At 40.2% G+C, this 23,795-nt stretch overlaps 1 protein-coding gene across 1 annotated transcript in view; it reads right to left on the reverse strand.

Moving 5' to 3' along the window:
* si:cabz01090165.1 (uncharacterized protein LOC100333421 homolog) overlaps window positions 1-23,795 on the reverse strand; it is a 302,244-nt gene that overhangs the window by 135,008 nt on the left and 143,441 nt on the right. The window contains exon 3 of the mRNA XM_041809037.1: window positions 9,708-9,771. The gene's annotated coding sequence lies outside the window, so the exon portion shown is untranslated. The remainder of the gene's footprint in view (window positions 1-9,707; window positions 9,772-23,795) is intronic.

The following is a 23,795-nucleotide window of genomic DNA, read 5'->3' on the forward strand; positions in this document are numbered from 1 at the left end:
TGTATTTGCATTGTACTAAAATGCGTTCATTTTCAATGGACATAAATGCGGCTGAAACAGGTGAATCCCAAATTTTTTCAACATTAACATTTTAAAATAACATTATAGTAATTATGGCCTTTAGAAAAATGTTTTCTGGGCAGGTGAGGTAGTGCACTATAGGCCCCTGTGGCGTGTTGTAAACTTTTGTCCTTAATGGCATTTTTTCCCCCTTACATTACTTTTACTTTTATACTTTAAGTAGTTTTGAAACAAGTACTTTTATACTTTTACTTGAGTAAAGCTTGAGTTGATACTTCAACTTCTACAGAAGTCTTTTTAAACCCTAGTATCTATACTTCTACCTGAGTAATGAATGTGAAAACTTTTGACACCTCTGTTCAAATGTTATTTTTACCTTGTGTAACATGTGTCTCTTCTTGTTGTTTACAGCAACATCAGCATAAGGGCGTTAAAGCTGTTTCATGCAAAGAGGAAAACACGTGTGAACACGTTCCAGAAAAACCACCATCTTCTCTGGGCTCATTTAAAATACACTGAGGCAAAATGGAAAAATGTTGTGTGGTCAGATGAATAAAAAATGGAAACTCTTTTAGGAACCATGGATGACGTCGTGCCCTGCGGTCTAGAGAGGAGAGTGGATCCAACTTGTTAGTGCACAGTTCTAAATCCTGCATCTCTGATGGTATGGGGTTACATTGGTGTCTGTGGTGTGGACAGCTTACACATCTGGACAGACACTATCAATGCTGAAAAGATGATAGAGGATTTAAAGCGACATATGCTCCCATCCAGACAGCATCTCTTTTAGAGAAGGCCTTGCATATACAGTATCAGCAAGATAATGCTAAACCACATCCATCACAACAACATGGCTTCACAGTAGAAGAGGCTGGGTGCTGAACTAGCCTGACTGCAGTCCAGGCCTTTCACCAATAGAAAACATCTGGAGCATCATAACATGAAATCTGTTAAAGAAGACCATGGACTGTTGAGCAGCCAAAATCCTACATCAGATAAGAATGGGACAACATTCCTCTCCCAAAACTCCATCAACTGGTCTCCTGTCTTCCCAGACATTACAGGTTGTTAAAAGAAGAGAGAATGCTGCATAATGGTAAACATGGGCCTGCCCCTGTTTTTTAGAAATGTGTTGCTGCTATCAAATTCAAAATGAAACATGAACATGAAATGGTAAAAATATCTCGGTTTCATCATCTGATATGTTGTTGATGCTCTATTGTGAATTAAATCAATCATTTTATTATGTTTGTTTTTATATTTTATAAGATGCCCCAACCTTTTTGGAATTGGAGCAGTATAAAAAAGGTGGTTATGGCTGAAATCCACCCAGTTTGATTGGCTGTTTGGTGAGGGTTAATGTTAAACCCTGGTCACATGTGCTGGAGATATGAACCAAGTACGTAGTTTCAATCCATGTTAGGTCATCCGGTCTTTCCTTCTTCCTGTTGATCCATGAAGTGATGCACAGCAAGGTAACAGAAGGTGTAGAGTACAGTTAGATCAGATTGTAGAGTATATACTTGTGTATAACCGTTTATCAGTGGAAATGCCAAAATGGGTCATGAACTATACTTCAGCTCCCACTTATCAAGACATAGCAATGTAAGAACAATTCAGCAGTTAAAGAACACATCATGAGGAATCTATGATTTTTATTCAAGAGATATCTAAAGATGAGCAGGGTTTATTTGGCAGCTGTTCTTTTTTGCTCACACTATCAGGGCGTGAAAATCAAAATTTGTTCAATTTGCTAGTGAAGGAACTAACATCAGCTTCCATCATGTTTGGAATAAAACACCAACAATCCACTGGTGTCTGAAATCATTACTAAGAGAAGATGTTTTGAATGTCTTCATAGAATCTCCCCTTCCCAGCATGCTCCAGACCGCCTGTGGTGACATCATCCCACTATTACAGATTCCTGTTCATCTGCAGACGAACGCCGCACCATTACTGCTGCCTGTCAGCGTCCTAATCAAACAGAGGTTCAGACGTACAGCGGGGGTGTCGCATACAAACACCTGGGCCTGATCCTAACCACAGGGTGCGTTTGTTTTCCCTCCGTTTGTCTTGTAAACCACAGAGACGACTCGGCTGAGAGGCTTGTTTGAAAGAGTTTGTTGCCAAGGGGATGAGGAAGATGTGCCACTCCCCACAGGGTGCATGTGTGAATCACTTCATGATGAAGACAATCAGAGTCATCAGTCAGCTCATCTGAGTCTCAGTGTGAGTTTGGAGCAGAGGTCTGTGAACATGACACAAAGACGGCCATCTTTACTGCACTGCTTGACAGTAACAACATTTAAAGGGGACATGTTTTACCCTGTAAGACAAGCTTATATTGGTCTCAGAGGTCCCAAAAACATAGCTGGGAAGTCTGTTGCTGAAAAAAAAAAAAACACTCCAGTAAAGGAGCCATTTCTGTGTCTGTGGCTGTTTCTGTGTGTCTGAGTTGTCTGACTCAGCCATGACCACACCCCTTTCAGGAGATGGATGTGGTTTAATGCATTTGGCTATCCTGATCTTCCTCTCAGCTGCAAGCTGAGTTGAAGGTCAAGAAAGGAGTGGGGAACTTTCTTCCAAGCGGGGAGGGCCAACCGAACCTGGGGGTGGTGCTTACTCCCTGGAAGACATCATGAGGGGGAAATCTGAGAACGGCTTGTTTCAGCACACATTTTCTGAAAGGTGTGTGGGCAGTCCTGATTCTTGGGGGGATTGTGGACAGGCCGGGGGCACATATTTGTGTTAGAAAAGTTTGAAATATTTTGCATAATATGACCTTTAAGTGTAACAGTATAAATATTGTTCACAAAAAAAAAAAAAACATAAATAACATATAAGGTGTTGAAACAGGGACAATTTATCATTTTATGAAAAATACTGGCTCAATTTGAATTTGATGGTAGCAACAGATTTCTAAAAAGTTGGGACAGGGCCATGTTTACTATTTACCGTTTGCAAATGTCTTTGAAGTGAGGAAACAGTCGTTGGAGCTTTGGGAGAGGAATGTTGTCCCATTCTTGTCCAATGTAGGACTCTAGCTGCTCAACAGTCCTAAAAATGGTTACACACATTATTTTTACAGTTTCAGCAAAGGGTCCCTGATCATCTCAAACTCACTTCCGCTGTCCTAATTGTAAAATCTCAGTCTCTCAAGGTGCTGTTAGCAATTTTCCCATTCATAAATCATAGATTAGTACTTAATCCATCCTCCATACTCTCAACATTAGGTTTATGCAACCACCATGCCAAACAAAACTGCTCTCTTTTCATTCTTATGGAGCTTGTAGCTCTGAGGATGTCTATAAGTGGATCCAGTTTCCAACATTTTCCATATGCCTCAGAAAAACATTGAAAAATATTTTCCCAATATGAAGACAATTTACAGCATGAGCAAAATCCATGTGATAAATTGCTAATTGTAGATTTACATCTGTTACAAAGGGGATAAACATCTGTAAAAAAGAATCTCTGCAGTTTTTCCCTGGAGTAGTAAACTGTATGAAGTACAAAGAAACTCACATTCTGATTTATATGACCACAGAACAGTTTTCCATTTTACCTAAGTCCATTTGAAATGAGCTTTGGCTCAGAGAAGATGGTGGCGTTTCTTGTCCACATATAACTTCTTCTTTGCATGGTACAGCTTTAACATGCATTCATGGATGGCACGGCCAACTGTGTTCACAGACATTGATTCTGGAAGAGCTCCTGAGCCCTGAATTCCACTACAGAATCCTGCCTACTTCTTATGCAGGGCCATCTGAGGGCTCGGAGATCACTGGCATCCAATATTGACCTCAACTTTGTCCCTTGTGCACTAAGATCTTCTACAAGTCTCTGAATCTTTGGTGATATTTTCTTATGGTGGGATATTCAAAGTCTACACAATTTTATATTGAGGAACATTTTTCGGAAATAATCTCACAATGTACAGTGCTTAACAAATTTATTAGACCATCCTAACCCTAACCAAAGTAAGGTTTATGCAAAGCTTCCCTAAATTAACAGCAATGGTAATCACCAAAATCATTTTTTATGTTTCTGCAATGGTTAATACACCAATATGTAGAAGCTCTTTAACCAAAATGATTTTTTTAATGCTAAAATATAATAATTTTTATCATCCATGAATTTTCAAATTTACTGATTTACAAAAAACCTGAAAAAATAGTAAACCACATTATTATTTCTTGATTAATATGTCAAATTATAGTTATTTACTTGCATTCCTGAACAGAAAAATGAATTTTAGAGCTTGAATGTTATGCTTGATTAATTTCTGACTTCTCAGAGAAGCCCAGTGAGCCAGCTCAAATTTGGATGAATTCAGTTTGAAATTCCTCATTCCTGTTCAAAATGGTAAAACATGGAGAGCTCACTGAAATGAAAGAGTCCGCATTAAAGCACTTCATGATGCTGGATGGTCTCTGAGACAAATACAACAGCTGGTCTAATAAATTTGTTAAGCACTGAACATTTTTTGTAGATTGGTGAGGTAACTTTATATAGGTCAGGTCAGGTATGGGAGCATATGCCTCTTGGCACTTTGCTACTTCAACCATGGTCCTGTACTGCCCCGGCCTACTAATGGCCATCATCCAGGCCTATGCCTGTAATAGCTGCCGTTTCTGTATCAACCAGCTGACCCTTCTCATCCTGGCTCTCCTGAGCACGTTAGCAACAGACACACGGTCTTGCCAATGATACCCAAAGACTGGTCAAAGAGAAGTTGTCACAAAGAAGTCCAGCCAGCACCTCAGGCAATCAGTCAGCACCCAGGCCTCACAAGAATATAGTAAGACCGGGAAGACCAAGGACCCAAAGACTTTGACTTTCGTCCACATGCTCAGATACAGTGAGCACCATACCACCTTGCCCAGTGAACCCATCACCCCATGCACAAGGCCAAGCTGATCTCATCCTTGCAGTTAACGGCTCGATCGATTACCCAGCCAAATAGGTGAACTGCTCCACAACTTCTACGCTCCCACCAATCACAGAGACACATTCATTGGCAGCATCCGGGGCATCCCTGCATGTCTGGACCTTTGTTTTGGCCCAGTAGTTTAGCCTCTTCACTCTACTAGTTAAGATTCCCCCTAATTAGATAGATAGATAGATAGATAGATAGATAGATAGATAGATAGATAGATAGATAGATAAGCTTGCTATATTTTTGCTGAGGTTACAGTGTTGTAGTGAAGCTAGGATTCTTGCAGGGTATCTTGGCTCACTATATATTTCAAGAATCTTGCCCGACACCATGTTCAGCATTTCTCACCTGAACTTTTAGGAGAATTTAAAGCAGCTTGGGGCAGCCCGTGTGTCTGTATATTTTAGTGCTTGTTATTATAATGTGACACTGTTCAATTATGTGCTTAAATGTCACCAGAGTTTGTGTAGACATGTAGGAACTCAGTCCAGTCATCTATGTGTTTGGAAAGACTGAATTTAAATAATTTTACAAGTTAAATCTCTGTTGTTTGTTACACATTGTGTGTGTGTGTGTGTTTCTGTATGTGTGGTTGTCTTTTGGAGTCAATCTTGCATATTTTTACATAATCCGTGAATGAAGACAGCACGGCAGAAACAAGCCGACATTTGAAACACCAATCAGCTCAGCAGAGAATGAGCTTTCTGCTGGCTAATGCTAATGCGACTTTGCAGCGTTTGTGTGTTTCTGTGTGTGTGAAAGTCCCTGATGAAAACTTCATTGTCATTCTTTTGGATATTTTCTGTATCTCGACGTCCAAATCGGCTGACTGTAGGAGGAAGAGGAGTTTGGAAGTACAGCTGTGAGATCGAAAGAGACATGAGTGGGTGTGATTCCTGAAGTTTGTGATTGTTGTATCTTTGTGTCTGTGTCGGCTTATATAAAAGGGTTTAGGACTGTTTTATTCATAAACATGTTAAGTATTTCTGATGGCGTTACACGGATTGTGCACCCCATTCTTCCACAATTAGGATGTACTGTGGTGCCAGTGAAGCTTGTTGAACTGAATTACAAACATGTTGGAGTATAAACAGACATTTAGGCAGGTTATTGATGTTTGAATACCTCCACACACATAAATACAAGGAGCACGCCGCTGCCTGAACACATAAACTGCGGTTTACACACCAACACTCACAGATAAGCATGTCTGCTCACAAACAAACAGCCAGCTTATTGCTGCTTTTACAAATACAGGCGTTGTTGACAAGAGGATTACTGTGTCAATAAGAGACAGCAGCAGAGGAGAGGAGGAGCAGAGGAGAGGAAGAGGATGAGGAAGGAAATGGTGACAGACAGAAGGACAAAAAGAGTGACAGGAGAAAGTAAACCTGAGTGTTTAGAATTGCTGTGATTGGCTGCTGATGTGTAAGATGCTCTATCAGGATTTTCTGAGATGCTTTGTGCTGCTGCTCGAGCTCAAATCAACACTAAACCCTACATATAAGCTAGTTAGTTTGTAAATGAAGTTGTGTTATTGTTTAATAACCATGGAGAGATGAGGATCCACTCTCTGGTGGACTCAGAGGGCGGCATCAAGCTTATGTTTGAAAAATCACAGCAAAGTACTCTATTGGATGACTATAAAGTAAAAATAAAACATGACGAAGTACCCTCCAGGACAAAATTTGACAAAAAGTCTTGCAGGCTACTCTTTTGGATGTCAATGCATGCTAAAGCCCCCTCTTGGATGTCTTTCCAGTGGACAATACCTGACAAAGTGCCCTCTCAGTAGGATTGGTTGTATATATTTTTAATACGGCAAACCCTCCCTAAATTTTCCCAGGGCATACAGCTGGGGCCAGCTTTTAATTGTAGCAGACGCTTTGAGGGCTGGACTTTCAAATAAGCTTAAGTTAAAAATAAAATAATTTTCAGGCATTAGCAGTGAGATCAGTTGCTACTGCAGCCAGCTACAAGTGGTGTTTAGCTACATATTTCTGAGGCTGCCATGTTGTCCATCACCAGCGATAAATGCTGCTACCTGATTGGTGAGAAATGCTCAGGTAATGGAGGGCAAGCCTGCCTGAGGGCACCATCGAGCAGGAAGGAGGATTGACACAACCCCAGTCAGGCTCTGGATGACCTTGCATGCTACTGGTGTCATGGGAAAATAATCTGTTAAAAAAAATAACACCTTTTGGGCAGAGTCAAGTGACGAGTAATCACGGCCAAGGATTCTGTCCCGGTGGGTATAAGGGTTGCTACAAGCCCTTGGTCGTGCTGAGGAGATCTAAGGGTCCAAGAACTGCAGGTGATCTCTGGGCTTATTACAAGGGGTGAACAAGCCCAGATAAGAGAGATACTGTCGAGCTTGACCTTGGCCTTGACCTTGGCTTCCAAACAACAAACTTGTGAGTCAACATGAATAAAGCTTGACTCTTGCCACCCCCTCAACTCTCCAGCCTTGGTTATAGCACACTGAGCTTTGTGATGAATCCTTAGTGCCCTGCACTAACTCCTGAACTAAAACATTTCTTCATTTAACAGCGCTTTGAATATACACTTGCAAGAAAAAGTATGTGAACCTTTTGGGATTTCTTGGATTTCTGCATAAATTGGTCATAAAATGTGTTCTGATCTTCATCTAGGTCACAACAATAGACAAACACAGTCTGCTTAAACTAATACTGCACAAATAATGATATGTTTTCATGGTTTTATTGAACAAAACATGTAAACATTCACAGTGCAGGGTGGAAAAGTATGTGAACCTTTGGATTTAATAACTGGCTGACCCTCTTTTGGCAGCAATAACCTCATTTAAACGTTTCCTGTAGTTGCAGATCAGACCTGCACAACGGCCAGGAGGAATTTTGGACCATTCCCCTTTACAAAACTGTTTCAGTTCAGCAATATTCTTGGGATGTCTGGTGTGAATTGCTCTCTTGAGGTCATGCCACAGCATCTCAATCGGACTGAGGTCAGGACTCTGACTGGGCCACTCCAGAAGGCGTATTTTCTTCTGTTGAAGCCATTCTGTTGTTGATTTACTTCTATGCTTTGGGTTGTTGTCCTGTTGCATCACCCATCCTCTGTTGAGCTTCAGTTGGCAGACAGATGGTCTTAAGTTTTCCTGCAACATGTCTTGATAAACTTGGCAATTCATTTTTCCATTAATGACAGCAATCTGTCCAGGCCCTGAGGCAGCAAAGCAGCCCCAAACCATGATGGCCCCTCCACCATATTTCACAGTTGGGATGAGGTTTTGATGTTGGTGTGCTGTGCCTTTTTTTTTCTCCACACATAGCATTGTGTGTTCCTTCCAAACAACTCAATTTTGGTTTCATCTGTCCACAGAATATTTTGCCAGTAGTGCTGTGGAACATCCAGGTGCTATTTTGCAAACTTCAAACATGTAGCAATGTTTTTTTTGGACAGCAGTGGCTTCCTCCGTGGTGTCCTCCAATGAACTCCATTCTTTTTAAAAATTTTTACTTATTGTAGATTTGTCAACACAAATGTTAGCATGTGCCAGAAACTGTTGTAAGTCTTTAGCTGACACTCTAGGATTCTTCTTCACCTCACTGAGTGTCTGCGCTGTGTTCTTGCAGTCATCACGACCATGCCTAGGGAGAGTAGCAACAGTGCAGAACTTTCTCCATTTGTAGACAGTCTGTCTTACCGTGGACACATGAACATCAATACTTTTAGAGATACTTTTGTAACCCTTTCCAGCTACATGCAAGTCAACAATTCTTGATCGTAGATCTTTTAAGAGCTCTTTTGTGCGAGGCACGGTTCATATCAGGTAATGCTTCTTGAGAACAGCAAACTCAAAACTGTTGTGTGTTTTTTATTGGACAGGGCAGTTTTAACCAACAAATCCAATCTCATCACATTGATTGGACTCCAGGTTGGCTGACTCCTGGCTCCAATTAGCTCTTGGAGAAGTCATTAGCTTAGGGGTTCACATACTTTTTCCACCCTGCACTGTGAATGTTTACATGTTTTGTTCCATAAAACCATGAAAACATATCATTATTTGTGCAGTATTAGTTTAAGCAGACTGTGTTTGTCTATTGTTGTGACTTAGATGAAGATCAGAACACATTTTATGACCAATTTATGCAGAAATCCAAGAAATCCCAAAGGGTTCACATACTTTTTCTTGCAAGTGTATAATCCACCAGTGGGTGAAACCTTCACTGGCTCCTTTCATCCTCTGAATGAGCCTACCCCTCAAACACCATCAACATGACAGAGGACTTTAAGGATGGAGCAGACTGCAAATAAAGCAAGATACTGACCCAGCTGCGTTGCCCATCATCAAACATCACATCCCCGGGGCTCTTATAGTGCAAGGCCTGAAACCTTATATTTGTGTTTATTCTTCCAGGTTTGTTATGAGTTTTACTGGAAATATTTTTGCATATGTGTGACACATGTTACTGGTTAACACCACTAGAGGGCACAGCAGAGAGCTCAGGCTATAAACAACTACTGTATCTAATGTGTGAGATGTAAACTACAAATATGATAACACTAAAGGAGGTCACTATGATGTTAATTCTAAGGTCATAACTAACAGTAGCAGTCAAAAAACATCATACTCTGTGAAAGAGAGGGGTGGGGTCAGTAGTTCTTTTGCATTCGACCAAAGCATGACAAAGATGGTCCATTTAAACAACAGGGGGTTTGTTTAAAGGTACAAAAAAATTGGTTAGATATGTCAGTGGTTGCCTACCTGTTGTCCTTGGAGCCCCCCTTACTTGTATCCAAGAAAAGCTGAGTCCCCTGGAAAGATCCACCTGAAAAAGGGGATACATTACTGTCAGAAATCAACACTGATTATAGGTCTTTTATCGGTAAAAACCTAAAAAAAAAAAAAAAAAAACAAAAACAAAAATGTCAACACATGCTTGTCTTATGAAAATACCCTTTTGTAAACTATTAACTAGGGCAGGAGTCATCAAGTACATTTGCACATGGGCCAGATTTAGTCTCGACAGAAACTCTGGGGGCTGGACCTTCACATAAACAAAAATTAAATAAATATGTTGGTCTTATTGAAATATTATTGTAGTAGTATTTGTATTTTTTTTCCACTTTGAACCAATTTTTTAAAATACTTTTTGCCTCTTTAACACAATTTTTGCCTTTCTTTAACCACTTTTGAAACACTTTTTCTGCATGTTTTATCCCCTTTGTGCCACTCTTTTATCCATTTCGCCAATTTTCTTCTATTTTTTCCAATTGTTAACCTAATTTTTCAATACTTTTTCTCAAATTTAACCAATTTTTGCCAGGTTTTAACCCCTTTTCACAACTTTTTCTGCCAATTTTTGTCCCCTTGTGCCACTCCACAACCCATTTTGCCAGTTATCACCCATTGTTGCTACTCTCTAACCCTGTTTCACCACTATATCTGGTCATTTTTCAGCACTTCTGCCAACCTTAACCTTTATTTAAATATATACTAATTATGACTGTAAATTTGAGTAAAAATACATCAAATGTTAGGTAATTCTACAACAATTTCAATATTAATTGTTTGTGGGATCCATTTAACAGCTGCAGACATTTAAAGCCAAAGGATACTCTTATAACCAGGACATCTTCTTCTCCTCCTTTTCTGAATTTAATGATACTTTAGGGGCCAGACAGGAAGCTTTGGGGGGCCTGAGATGGCCCCTGGGCCACAAGCTGATGATCAGTAAACTAGCCGATAGAGCCATGAAAGAATTGTGCTTCTTTTGGCACATTCTGAAGCTCTGCGAGTTTTCTGTTCAGTATCGTGAAACCTCAGCATGGCTTTTATGATGCATAAAATCCAATAATAAAAAAGACTGATTTTCATAAATATTCACTTAACGAGGGACATGATAATCTGTCTGAGGAGGTGTGCGACATCTATGTCTTTCATGTGAATCACAACTGTCAGATGAATCATTCTGTCAGCCTGTTTTCACATGCAATCTAAACACATATTCATGTCAGAGTTGGCAGCTGTGAATAAACCCTGAAGAACACGGCAGCTTTATGTGATCACAAGCATAACACCGTCTGACTCCCACATATCGTCATCATACTGCTCCTTACCATAAATCCTGGTTTGTTAGCACTGTTTCAGCCTGTCACACTTCACAAACCACATCACAAATATTCTTCTAACAGGAAGCATGTGCAGACTAAATTTACCAACCATGTTTGTCTCATGGTTTCATGGTTTCTGTAATTTTTTTTTTTATGACACAGAACATTGGAAACCCTTTCATCAACAGCAGCTCTAATCAACACTCTCAGCCTTGAAGTGTGTGTGTGTGCATGCATGCACGGGGAGTAATTATGCTAATTCTAGTGTGCACATGCATGTTCATATTTACTTGTGTGCATCTCTTGAGCGAGCACTTCACAGACAGGAGGAGGCGGAGGAACAACCGGAGACAACAAGAGAGCCGAGGACGATAAGATAAATCACAGAGAGGAGAAGAAGAGGGGTGGAGAGAGGAGAGAGCAGAGAGGTTGAGATGAGTGAGTGGGAGAGAAGAGAGAGGAAGAGGAGGAAAGCTGACACCTCAGCACTGCTGCAGTACATCCTGTTCTCAGCTGCACAGAGAGGTGACAGCCTGAGAGGGCAGACAGGGAAACAAACATGTGCCGCAGGTCAAAGATACTGTATTCATATATTTACATTAACCAGACACAGACGCAGATGCAGATCTGCGTCTGCGTCAGACGCAGATCAGTATCCAGCTCGCAGATCAGTATCCAGCTTGGATCAAATAATCTCTTGCCCACTAAGTCAGCCCGGAATCTGGGTGTCATGATTGATGACCAGCTAACCTTCAAGCTCCATGTGGCCTTGATTGCTCGGTCCTGCCGTTTCGCCCTCTACAACATCAAGAGGATCAGACCCTACTTGACAGAGCATGCTACACAACTCCTGGTACAGGCTCTTATAATATCACGTATTGACTACTGTAACTCATTACTGGCAGGCCTACCTGCATGCACAGTTATACCTCTGCAGTTGATCCAGAACGCAGCAGCACGTCTGGTCTTCAACCAACCCAAGAGAGCTCATGTCACGCCTCTTTTAATCTCTCTACACTGGCTTCCAGTTGCAGCTCGCATTAAATTCAAAACTCTAATCATTGCTTACAAAGCAGTAACTAAAACTGCTCCTGTTTACCTGGAGTCCCTCATCCAGGTCTACACCCCTTCTCGCCCACTACGCTCAGCCAGCGAAAGGCGCCTGGTACTTCCAGCACATCATGCTCCTAAGTCACTAGCTCGACTCTTCTCCTCTGTTGTCCCTAAATGGTGGAATGAATTACCCAACTCCATTCGATCTACAGACTCCCTCTCTACTTTCAAGAGAAGGCTAAAGACCCAGCTCTTCAGAGAACACTTTGCACTTAGCTAGGCAATTCTCTACTGTTGTCCCCAGTAGTAGATTGAGTCTCAGCCAGACTATTCCCCACTGCTGCCCCCAGTGGTTGAATGAGTTTCCCAACTATAGTTAGCTCGCACTGTCCTGCTCTACTTCTGGGATTTCTTTGCCCAGCTCTTTGGGAATGATCCAGCACTTGGTACTTGGTAAATAGTTGTTGTGAAGTCTAATGAATGGCGATTAGTGATCCCACATTTCCTTGATTCATTGTTGCTGTCTAATAAAAAAAAAAAAAAAAAAAAAAAAAAAACTCCACAAACAACGTATATTTTAGGTACTCTGCCTTAAACTCTACATGGCAGCACTTGCGTCCAATTGGACCTGAAGCACTTGATGGCACTTACTGATGTTGTTTCTTCTTGTCTAGATCATTGCTTGTGTTGTTCTTGCTCTCAAATGTACGTCGCTTTGGAGAAAAGCGTCTGCTAAATGACACTGTAACTTTATAAAGTGCACTTGTTCAACTGCTCATTAACATAATTATCTAATGAGCCAATCACATGGACATAACCAATGCATGGAGGCATGTAGAGATGGTCACAAGGATGGGCTGAAATCCAAACTGAGCATCAGACTGGTGAAGGAAGGTGATTTTACACAAGAAGGGCACAAAAGGTCATTTTGACTGGCTGACTGCAAACTCTGTTATCTCCAATGCAAACATAAATGCATTTATTGTGCTTAGATAACATTAAACATGATCAAAATGTACATTTTAACAAGTTTATTTCAATGTATTTCTAATGTTATGTGTCATGATATAGGGGGAATTTCCAGACAATGGGCCAAAGGTAATCCTCACTCAAGGATCCTTTGCAGCACTTCACACCGAGGCGTGAAAATGACAAACCTCAGAGTCTCTGATACCTGAGGAGAAACTGCAGGGATCCAAGACTAGAAAAGCTCTTGTGACACCATCCTCTATTACCATCCCTTCGCCACACCAACACTCACCACTGTCAGCCACCAGCCAGTCCAGTACAAAGGGTTTTCTTTCCATCCTTTGACACCATCCAGACGGAGTGCTACAAAAAGCCCACTGACATGGGTGTAACACAGGGGGGAAAGGATACTGATTACCCAGGCCCACAGTAGGGAGGGGCCCTTGAGAAGCCTCGGTGAAGAGTGTTTTTATTTATTTTTTCTTAGTAACTAGTGTCATTACTGAGTCAAAAGCGACTAAGTGAATCGGTCCACAGACTGAAATTTGTATCAAATAGACTAAAATAAAAAAACTGGGGGCCTCTGCTCCTCCCTTAAAAATGTCCAAATGGTATAGTCCTGCATGTGTGAAATAATGGAATTAAATTCAGTTTAACCATGAAAAAAAATATTGCTTATAAATGGTGAAATTATGGTTCAAAAATACATTAAAATGCATAGATATTTGCCAAAATTACACATTTGTTGCTTGGCTAGCCAGTAAAGGGGGGCCCTTTAAATATTTTATCTGGGGGCCCAAAATCCCTAGCTACGTTCCTGCCCATCGGTATCGGAAGAAGGACAAGAAAATCTTCACCCACTATAAGAAGGACGATACGAGCCCTGCTCTTGTCCTAAAGCTGAATAATGATGTCACAAGACTTTTCACTTGCTGGAGACTATTGTTGTAGGTCTCAAAAATTGGTCTAGAGGCCATGCTTTGAATGTCTTAATCTTAAACTGGAATTGAGCGTATTTTTACTTAGTCTTGTCTCGGTCTTGGACTTGCTGAACTTGTGATTGTTTATCAAGACTGGTCGAGACCACCACTCTAATTTTCTAGATATTCAAATAAACACTGGACTTGTCAGTGGCTTTTTAATACATACAAGGACTTAGTTTTGACAAGAAGTGGGCCCAACTAATCTGCTAAGATGTGGGTTTTTTCATTACGGTGTTTTGAAAACAGAGTTGCAGACACCTTGTTGTTTGCTGTCGATTTATTTGAGAGCAAATTAAATTAGAAAGCGGGCTGTTTTACTGTTCAAACCTGTAAGAATTTTTTTAGATTAATTTTTATAGTCTTGGTCTTGTCTCGTCTAGGTCTTGGCCCTATAAATCTTGGTCTGGCTTGGTCTCGGTGCACTCTGGTCATGGGCATGCCATGGTCTCAGATAGCGTGGTCTTGGCTGTAACACTAATGGAGACACCCCCATCTGTGAAAGACACAAAAATGGAATGACCTCCGATTATTCTGGATGTAGGTAGACATTGGACTCTAATCTCAACAGGTAAGAAGTTTTGTTTGGGCAGAGATAATGTAGGAAGTGTTCAGTGTTTATTTGTTGAAGCTGCATTTGTTGTCTCATTGTGTCTGCTTATGAGTTGTTGATATTCTTCTCTGTGTCCATTTATATCCATATTATTAAGCATATGAATGCAGCTTTCTTGTTGCTTCGCATCATTATTTACTACAGCACTGGTGGTGTAGATGGATGATGCAACCATTGATATTGATTTCCTGCATACCAGCGTATGTCATAGCCTGTGATTCGGGTCATTTAGTGGGAGTTGTCATAGAAAGCATGGACAAATCACTCAGACTAGTTTATCTGTTGAAAGAACATGAACTGAATTCGACAGGGTCGAGCTGCAGGAAGCTTTAAACCAGCTTCTGTAGCCAATGAACATCCACCATTATGTCTCTACATATCATCTGCAGAGGGAGGCTCACTGGATGCCAATAAAGTTTAGTACCAGTAGAACTATATCACAGAATGAAGTCATGTCATTACTCATATTGCTAACATTTAAAATGAAAATCAGTGTCATAATGAGTTTATTTACAGTCCATATCCTGGGTTAACACAAGCTGTTACACAGCCTGTTCAGAGACGAGTGAGATGATGGACTGATCGTCTCACTGGTACATATGGACTCTTATATTTCTGCCTGCCAATAACCAAACTTATAATGTTCAATCATTTTTCTACCAGAGACCCCAGTCCTGTTCAGTTATTACAGTTATTAAAGCTCACATAAAAAGTGAAATATCACAACTACTACCAGCTGCTTTGCAGCAGAGCCCTGAATTGTGCTTTTAGGTTTGTTTTATATTTATTTAAATGATTTTGCACCATTTTAAGGAAGACAAACATTTATCTTCTGTACCAAAACAACAGCAGTGACTCTGATTCATCTGAATGTGAGACGCTGGAGGAAAACAAACAAACGTTCCAGGTTTGTCGCAGCTTCAGGGCTGCCTCACGAATACTGTATATTTTCAACCAGATCAACGGATCAAAAAATGCAAACTGAAGGCCAGTCAGATCCATTTACACTCCTCTCTGACAATGACAGATCGGTGCTGCTGTTCCCATGGTGCCCGTCTGCAGAGAAGAATATTACATTTCACTAATGCGGCATCTGCTCTGAGCCAGCAGAGCTGCAGACACTGTGACCATATTTACACAAGAAATGTGAACAAATGGCCTCTAAACAATGACATAAAAATAACACTTCACTAAGGTTTGATTGCTGAATATTTGCAGATCCACAGGGAAAGTGTTCAAAGTTAGGGGTTCTGTGAGGTTTTACTAACTGTAACTCATTTTTTGATTGCAAAACAAGTATCATGCTTCATTTTAGAGCAGTAGTTCTAAACTGGTTGGGCATCAGGAAAAATCACAACCCAGCATTTTAGTAATTTCCAAACATTCAAGTTTATTTAATGAAAAATGTCATTGATTGGATCCCAAATGGAACAAAACGTCACTGAACAAAGACAAATCATGTTTGAAAAGCAAATCAATACAAAAAGAAATGCAAGGATGAATCTCATTTTACTCCATTTTCCTGATATTTGGTTGAAATAAGTTAATTTCTTGAGGAATTTCCACTTAGGTATCTTGCAAAAACCAGCTTTGTTACACAAAGAAACGGAGCTACATAAGTAGAAATCTTGAGACAAATACTGAAATGTACATGTCATCATAGGAAAAACAGAAAAATGTATTAAAGGGGCAGTGTGTAATAATTAGCCTTGTAACATTTGGCAGAACAAACTTGGTAAAAATTTAACATAATATTTATAGATAGGTCTGTCCAAATGAGTGTTTACACAAAAATGCTTTATTTATTCAATTATTTAGTTTTAATCAACGCAGAACAGGCCTTTATTCATATACATAAAGAGGGTCCTCTCCACAGGTGCCGCCATCTTGGAATTTGCATTTTGTGTGTTTCCATGGAACCACAGCAGGAACTTAATAACAGATGTGCTTTTTTGAGAAATGAGCATCACATTCTAGAACTGATTGTTAGATACTGTTATTCCCAATTTTACACACTGCACCTTTAAATCACAGTACATCCACTTTGGTACATTCAACTGCACACATCCTTGACCCACTGGAAAGAGCTTCACAGCCCACTTTTGGGTCCCCACCCACCAGTTGAGAACCATTGTTTCAGAAGAAATGAATCCAGACAGTGAGATGATAAAGTCATCAGCATAATGTTCGACTATGTAAAGCCCTGTTCAGACCAAAGATTCGCCATGCAATGAGACGGTTCAAGAATGAGTCGCAGCAGTCTGAACTGAGTGATGCAGCTTGAATGAAGCCATCTGATGGAGTCGCCAGCAATTCAGCCTGTCAGGTCGCAGAGAGCAGGTTTAAGAACAAGCAGAGAAATGTGAAAAAGGAAATATAAATCTGGTTTTGAAAGGCTATATACGCCCATGCCCATCTCTTTTCTCATCAATCCTCCTGATAATCACTTGTTATCACCACGCAGCACGGCAGCAAAATTTCACAGCACATATAAACTTTAAAATGCTTTTCCAGATCAGTCTTATAAGAAAGCTATCCGCTGAGAATAATTACGTTCTACTGACATATTCAGCTCCTACAGCCTTGAATTTCTCATCGATTATCCAGTAAAGCGCAGCCCTTCCTACTTACGAGTGCAGCTAAATAAAGTAAAGGAGAATCTTTTCTAAGCAATATTTCTATATCAATTTTTCACATCCATCTACTTCTTGGGAATATTAGGCAAACATCAATCATTTTAATGATTTAAAAAAGAAACTAAAGCCTACCAAACTCCTGTATCCTCCATCAGCTAAACAGCTGATGGAGAAGACGGCAGAGTTTTCAGATTGAGGTTTACGTGTAAAAACTAAAAAAAAAAAAAAAAAAAAAAAAAAAAAAAAAAGAATATATAGTCATTTCCAAGGAGCAGATATATAAAGAGAAACAGAAACAACCTTTTAGAAAAGTCTCCCATTCTCCAGCTGCGTTTTTCTACAGGAAGCGCTGCGCTTCCTGTGATAATCCATGAGAAACTGGCATAAGAAGGCAGAGGATAGGCAGGTCATGCCTTAAGTCAACCAAGGAGAGAAAAATGTAGCATACTATCAGTGTAGACTAGAAATATCTGGATGTTCTCCATAGTTGCAGATCTATAGAGAATCCCCAGGAACAGAATTGTTGTGTCATACAGCTAAAAAATGCACAGCAAGTCCTGTTATTCATTAGTGGATCTGCCCCCATGTGTATAGCCTCTAGCACTGCAAGGCAGCACCGGTGTCTGATTAGACTAGAAAGACTTTATAGAACTTACAGATGTTGTTTCCTCCCTTCTAGATCATTGCTTGTACAGTAATTACTCTTAGATGTACATTGCATTGTAACATTGCACCCCTACTCGCTGTACCCCTGGATGACCCTGTGTATTTGTGAATGTGTGGCTCTGTATTAGCGGTAAACATTGGATGAAAAATGGCACAGCAGTGTCGTTGTGAATTCTGGTGAGTTCTTTGAGGCACTGTTGTTTTATTGCCTTGAATGCTTTTCTTACCACAGACTCGACAGGCAGGACACTTTTAAAATAAGTGACATTCTGGTTGAAAGAATTCATTTTCTCTCTGTTCCGATCCAAAGATTTCAGTGTCACATTGTCTAAATACTGTAACTGAGACTTTCAGCTCACCAGGAAAAGGATTATGTTGGAGACTGATAAAAACACAGCATGGTGTCACTTTTTCCCTCATAGTTGGATTTTTTTGTGAAACCGGTGCCAGTCAAAGCTCCGGGTGGACTGCCCTGCCTTCACCTTTAACCAGCTCACTGACTTTGGTTCTTTTTTTCTGTGTATCACACTTTGAAATCTGTTTCTGAGACCTTACACCCCGCTGACAACAGTCACACATAAACAGTTCGACTGACACCTCCGACAGACAGATCGCTCCTTCCTTCCAGTGACCCAGGCTAATAACTTTATCTGCTTTGGTGAACAAAAATTTTAGCAGCGGTGTGCAGAGAGAACAAGAGAGAGGAGGAACAAGGAGGGCTAAAAGTGAGCTTTGACTCAACACAGTTTCACATTTGTGTTTTATAAAGTCACAACCAGGAGTGGGCGAACACAGGTACACCCTCTTGGCTAAATAAGAATAAAAGGTAAAGTCCAAGAATAAAGGTTTACCATCTTGGATTTAAAAAACAACCTGATAAATGTTTTGTACAGGTGATCCCATGTAGCTGCTTAAGGTAACTTCTTTACTGTTGTCATATCATTACTGTTGACCATTATGTGGAGCTGCAGCACAGTGCATTTTATTCTCTATCCTTAGAAAATAACACGTTTATGTCACAGAAAAACAAAGATATAATTCAAAGTTTTTTTTTTTTTTTTTTTTTTTTTGTTACATGGGAGCATTATCCCGTTTTGAACTCTATTTAATTTGAAAAAAAAAAAAAAAACAGAAATATCAGAGCCAGAACTGTGCTTCAGTGGTGTTTACACACTGGTTTATCCACAGAAATGGAGAATCTGTCTCCTTACATTACCGCCAGGATGAAGGTCTACAAAAATACTGACAGACTGATGTATTTTTAATGTATTTGGGTCCTGTTGCTCCCATTTGGGAAGGACAAGAAATACTTCTAAGTTAAATGTAGGTGAGTGCAAAAGACTGTAGCTGACATTATTTAATGGAATCGTGAGAATCAACATCAGTTCTGGAGCATAATTTCAGTTGAAGTCAGACACATTTTCAAATAAACACAATATTTAATGTCAGGATAAAAAGAGGTATATTCAATGCTATCTACTTTAACCTATACAGTGGGGCGTCTTAAAGCATTAATCAGCTTTTAACTTATCTCAGGCTTTTCTTTCTGTGATGGGACTCTGTCAAAGTAAAACCCATCCTTGTTTCCTCAACATAAGTGGCAAATGAATAGTCAATTTGTCCACCGTGTACAGCAGGAGAAAGCTGATCTTGCATGCCTTAGGCTGATTCCATCAGTGTGCAATGTCACATGAAAGATGTGCATAGCCAATAAGAGTGAGGAGATAGGTAATGATATCATCAGCTGCAGGGCGGCACGTTGGCGCAGGGGTTAGTGTTGTTGCCTCACAGTAAGAAGGTTGCTGGTCGCTTCCCAGTCAGGGCCTTTCAGTGCTGAGTTTGCATGTTTTCCCAGTGTATGTGTGGGTTCTCTCCACCACCAAAAACATGCTCAGTAGGTTAACTGATCACTCTAAATTGTGAAAATGTGAATGTGAGCGTGTCTGGTTGTTTGTCTCTATATGTCAGCCCTGTGACTGACTGGCGACCAGTCCAGGGTGTACCGCCAAACGACAGCTGGGATAGGCTTCAGCCCCCCCGTGACCCCTTACAGGGTAAGCGGTATAGAAAATGGATGGATGGATATTATTGGTCCCTTTCTGCAGAACAGACAGCAGCTAGCTGATGATGTATATCAGCCTCTAAACTCCTCATACTCTTTCTGTGCAGTGGTCTGCAGTGATCCACTTGCAAAATGCACTGCAGAGTAAATTGCTCCCTTTGTAGTCAATCTCTGCAGCTCTGCTGTACACTTTGGCCTGATTCCAGCACGTAACGTGTCGGGCTAGGATACCAAAGGTTAAAAGTTATCAACCTAACCTGCAAAACCTGATTACAAAATGTTTAATAAAGCAGAGTAAACAGTCTGCTAAAAAAAAAAGCTCCATGAAAACATTCAAATGCAGCAAGTGTAGCTAACATAGCCCCGTTAGCTGCATGAGCTATGTAGATAATATAGCTATGTAGATTATATACTAGTGAATCTCCAAAAATTAGAATATCCTGAAAAAGTTCAATATTTTTTGTCACTCTTTTCTGAAAGTGAAAACCATATATTATATAGACTTGTTACACATAGAGTGAGATATTTCAAGCCTTTATTTCTTGAAATGTTGATGATTATAGCTTACAGATAAGAAAACCCAAAATTCAGTGTTTCAAAAAATGTGAATATTATGTAAGATCCAAGTTAGTTTTAGCAACATTTGCTAAAGCTCACATTTCTAAAGCTAACTTAGCTACATAGGTAGCTAGGTCTACACATAATTTAACTTTGGATTAGACCTTTGATCTTTTTCTCTGTTTTATTTATGAAATGTTTCTTGGTCTGTATTGGTTGCAGTGTGGTAATTTCATGAAAGTAACTGCCAGATTTGTTCATAATCAAAGTTGAATATAAAACATATATACATAAAACTAAAAATATGAGTACTGTCAAATTATGGTGCCTCTGAGATGTATAGCGTCAGACATGTACAGTCTACAGCCAGACCCTTCTGACTTTGTTCAACTACTGTATATGAGATGCAAATGTTTGTCCAAGATGAGATGTACAACATGATAGTTATAAGATTATGCACAGGAAAACAAGCATAAATTTTCATGCTATATGAATCATCATAATAGGATACTTTGATAAGTTGGGGTACCATCCATTAGAAAAAGGCCATATGGTAAGTCAGTTGAATCCATTAAAAATTCAGGAATGCAGTGTGTAAAACTAGCTTGTGTTTTAAGGGACCTCCTGTGCACATAAAACTGTACTTTGACAAATTCATTTTCTTGTGGCAGACGGAGGGTTCATCACCCTTCTCTGGCTGCTGAGGAGAAGCAGAGGGAGGGACGCCTCCTCAGATGAACCTCTTCAACCACATCATCAGCCACCAAGGGAGGGCCACGAAATAGAGAAGAAACCTTTGTGAGGCCAAGCGTGAAGCAACTGCTTCTTCTCTGCTGCCAAATATAAACTATCACAACAGATAGCGTGCTGCTTGAAGGGCTGTCAGAGTCTTCATCTCATGATAAAAGCTTATCAGAAACGTCTCAGAAATGCCTTAGCAGTACTAAAGTCCAAAGGAGGAAAGAGAAAAAACACTGGCCAAGCGGCCCTTGAGATGTTGTTAAGTGTCGGTCCAGTGTTTCAGTTAAAACTCTGAAACTGGGAACGTACTGGGGTGAAAGTCACGGTGTTCGGTTTGAGTGTCTATGGATGAGTGAGGAAGAAGCCCACTGACTTTGACAGACCTCTGAATCCCAGTGTAGAAACTCTGACCAATCAGGATGCCTCTAAAAATACCCAGAGAATGTCAACATTCAATAAGGCCATCACCCTAACTTTTACAAACTGTAATCATCATTGCAGTATTATAATAAAACTTTTTCCTCATGTTAAGACACTATGAACTTTTCAAACTAGAGATAAAATTATGGTTGCAATGTTTTCAGGCTGCAGAGTTAAATGTTATGTGCATTAAAATGGGATAAAGGTGGCCTTAAAAGGTTAGGAGTGGCAAAAATCTGCAAGAAAAGCAGTGAAAATGGGTTATAGAGTAGCAAAAATGAGTTGACAGAGGCAAAAACGGTTAAAAAGTAATAAAAAAGGGTTAAAAGTGGTAGAAATGCTGCAGAAATGTCCAGAAAAGGTAGTTTAAATAGGTAAGACAGTGGTAAAATAGGGTAAAAGAGGTGCTAATTAAATAAAAGGTGGAAAAAAATTGGTTACTGAAATGGAAAAAGGGGCACCAAAGGGTGGGTAAAATTGTGAAAAGTGATGGAAAGAGGTTATAGAGTGGCAAAAACGGGCTGAAAGGGGCATGGAGTATCCAAAATAGGTTTAAAGTGACTAAAAAGTTGCAACGATGGATAAAGTATTGAAAAGGGAGCGGCAAAAGGTGGAAAACATTGTTGAAAAGTGGTTAAAAAGTGGCACGAATTGATGATTTCAACATCAGAACCTCATAACAAAATGAAGCCACTGTTAGCCAAGAAGCTAGCACCAATGCTACTAATCAAAAGCATATACATTGATATCATTAATAAATCACAACTGAGGAGGGTCCATTCTCTGGGTTTGTCAGGGGTCCAGCCAATCCTGAAGGCAGGCCTGCATACAATCCTCTTCCCAGCAACACTTTTCATGGTTTCCATGGCGTTCCAAGGCCAGACAGGATACATAACCCCTTCAGCAGATTCCTGGTCTTCCTTAAGTTCTCCTTCCTGATGGACGTGCCCGGAAGACCTCCAAAGTGAGGCACCCAGCAGGCATCCTGATGAGACACCTGAATCTCTTCAACTGACACAGAGGGACATAGACTGACTAGTAAATTGAAAGCTTTGCCTTCAGGCTCAGCTCCCTCTTCACCACAACAGACTGAAGCAACGCCCACAGTGCTGTCAATCTTACAGTCCATTCTACTCTTACTTATAAAAAGACACCGAAATACTCAAACTCCTTCACCTGTGGCAGAGACTCACTCCCCACCTAGAGGTCGATATGGCTGTTAAAAAATAAAGCAATATAAACAGCATAATTATGGGGACTTTAATTGAAAAGAACTTTATATTGTGATTTTTAATGTTTCTATTGATGCTCTGTATGAAATGACTTTTATCTTTAATATGATTGTGAAGTGAGCACTGATGAAGTTGTAATCCATCTATTTTCTACACAGCTTATTGAGGGTTGTGGGGGTTGAAGCCTATCCCAGCTGTCACTGGGCAAAAGGTAGGGTACACCCTGGACTGGTCACCAGTCAATCACAGGTCTCATGTATAGAGACAAACAGGCCCACTCACACCTAAGACCAGCTTAGAGTCACAAACAAGCATGTCTTTGGGGGTAGGAGGAACCCACGCATGCAAACTCTGTGCAGAAAGGCCCTGACTGGGATTTGAAGTATCAGGATATACACACCTTCAGGACCGTGGTGCTGATACTGCCATGTGTGATTGCCTTTTTTTCTCTATTTAGAGGTCTTTGTCATGTGACTGCATGTATCGGGGACCGTAACCGTCCCCACTTTTATAGTTTGTGCTGTCATTTTGAGGCATGGAGTGAAGTGTGGAACTCAATATGCCACAGTAGTCCTTTTGATCTTATGCAACAAACTTCCATCTGTTTTGCATTTTAAACTGTACGTTTTCATTGAGTGCAAAAGCTATTGATGTATTTTACTGATTTATTTCAGCATCATTGCCATTTATCATATTTTCTGGATTAAACTGTTTAATGCCAACTCATCCCAAATATTTTAGCGTACAAACTCCTTCTTCTACTTCTTTTTTCAGGTTGTTGTATAGACATGTCAGGATCATTTCAGCCC

Source organism: Cheilinus undulatus, linkage group 2 (assembly GCF_018320785.1).
Source record: "Cheilinus undulatus linkage group 2, ASM1832078v1, whole genome shotgun sequence".
NCBI classification, from domain to species: Eukaryota; Metazoa; Chordata; class Actinopteri; order Labriformes; family Labridae; genus Cheilinus; species Cheilinus undulatus.